At 34.0% G+C, this 2,500-nt stretch overlaps 1 protein-coding gene across 2 annotated transcripts in view; it reads left to right on the top strand.

Moving 5' to 3' along the window:
* LOC119599029 (tyrosine-protein phosphatase 99A-like) overlaps positions 1-2,500 on the top strand; it is a 193,867-nt gene that overhangs the window by 80,781 nt on the left and 110,586 nt on the right. The gene's annotated exons all lie outside the window — the stretch shown is intronic.

The raw sequence follows: 2,500 nt of genomic DNA, 5'->3' as shown, positions 1-2,500 counted from the left end.
TAGTGTGGTTCTGGTATCTCGCAACAGAAAAAAAACTAAGAGATATGTAATTGCAGAAATAAACGATTTGTGAGAAGTGATAATATTAAAAGTAATTATAAAGATTGTGTTCTATATCGCGATATAAATTGTGGTGATGTTTGTTTGGCTATAATCTACAGATGTGCCAAACTAGGAAACGACAAAGGTGAAAAAGAGCGAAAGTGAAATGATAAGGAAAAAGTGAAAAATGAAGAAACGAAATGAAATTTGACGAAACAAAAATATGGTGGATAGTGTGTGAAAGTGTGATTACACAAAAGTTACAGTTATTATACTGGAATCAACCCGTGGTGCTAATAGGAGAGAAATGGAAAAGGAAAAAAAAGAAACACTATTAAAATGAAATAAGAAGAAAGAGAGAATATATAAGTGACATGAAAATCATTTCAGTAATGTCAGCCACCTTTGTGAGGAAATGTGATAACATCTGCTGGAAAGTTTCTGATGTAAAAATGAAATAAGATTAATGAAAAGTGAGAATGTTTACGATATTAAAAAAAATAAAAGTGTTATGGCTTCGACTAAAGAAAACGTGTAGTAGAACATGATGATCGAAAAATAATGATTGATAAGATCGGTATAAATTTTGATACAGCTGTCAAAAAAATTAATAAATACAGTGATAAGACTGTCTTTGGCTTAATGTAGATTGTGATAAAGGTGAAAAGCAGGAAATGAAAAGGAAGTCGGTTTTAAGGAGTGGCAGCGAAACGCATTTAACACGAATAACTCGCAACAAATCACTCGACCAGTCAATTGACAAGTGACATTGTTTATACTGATGAAAATGGGGTGTAAATAAGAACACACTTGCTATGGAGAGCGATACTGAGCTGTGGTAGTACTTGGGGAATGATACGTAATTACATTATCAATAGGCAAATATTGATTATTGCTTACCCTTTTGGCAGCTGCACGCACGAGAACGCACATAGCGGGTGCATACGTGTGTGTGTGTGTGTGTCTAGCTGTCTGTCTGTCTGACCTTCTTTGTACGTATACTTACATACATGCATATATTACATATACATCCTGCACACATATACTTATAGATACACACACTTAAACACACACACACACACACACACACACACACACACACACACACACACACAATACATACATACATACATACATACATACATACATACATCAACACACACACACACACACACACACACACACACACACACACACACACACACACACACCCCCACACACACACACACACACACACACACACACACACACACACACATTAAGTACACATAAGATATATATATATGTTCTTATAATTCACGGTCGGATTTGGTCCTGCGTGCAGGCGTCTACACACACGCACACACACGTTTACATACACGCGCGCGTGTGTGTGTAAATATATGTGATATGAATGTATGTATATATGTATATGTAAGAATACATATATATATATATATATATATATATATATATATATATATATATATATATATGTAAATATATTCACAATACGTATATACAAATACATACATACACCACACACACACACACGCATACTATCTTACATATATGTAACGTATATATTATAATTATATATATATATGATATATATATATATATTAATGGATATTATATACATATATATATATATTAAATGGATATATATATATATATATATATATATATATATATATATATATATATGTATGTATGTGTGTGTGTATGTGTATATATATGCGTACACACAAAGACGTGCGGAGCACACACACACCACACACACACACACACACACACACACACACACACACACACACACACACACACACACACACACACACACGTATTGTGTGTATGTATACAGTATATATATATATATATATATATATATATATATATATATATATATATATATATATATATATATATATATATATATATATATACATTTACAGATGTGCAAAAGTAACTCATCAATATTGTATCACCGGTTCATTGATGCCCACTCCTGGACGCAGCGCCGAGACAGATGCGGCTTCCAGTCTGGAGCAGCATTATCGAACAAGAAAGTGAAATGATCCCGAGCACAGGGAAGAGCAGGTCATTTCACTGCTGGGCGATCTCGCCCCGTTTGTCATCATATATGGAGTTTCTTCTGCAGTTTACTTTGATATTTGTAGATGAATGGTATTGTTGGTAATTTTAGTAATTTACTTTGAATTTTGGTGGCTACATAGAGTACAGAAACATTGCATCTTTTGAGAATTGTCATCTTGTAAAGCTAAAATCGATCGCGCTTCGCAGATAGACCACTTTTCCGGGACCCGTTCCAGTATTACGTTTTCAGCGTCCACGAGAACCTTGTTTTGGCCCATTAGCGCATTTTTACCGCCATGAATGACATGGATATAAATACACAAACTTGCAATGTCAAAAAACGGTGAATGGAAGTCCATCAAAGTAGGCGAATGAATAAGTT

This window comes from Penaeus monodon, chromosome 42, assembly GCF_015228065.2.
Source record: "Penaeus monodon isolate SGIC_2016 chromosome 42, NSTDA_Pmon_1, whole genome shotgun sequence".
Lineage (NCBI taxonomy): Eukaryota > Metazoa > Arthropoda > Malacostraca > Decapoda > Penaeidae > Penaeus > Penaeus monodon.
This window is presented reverse-complemented; position numbering and strand designations above follow the sequence as displayed.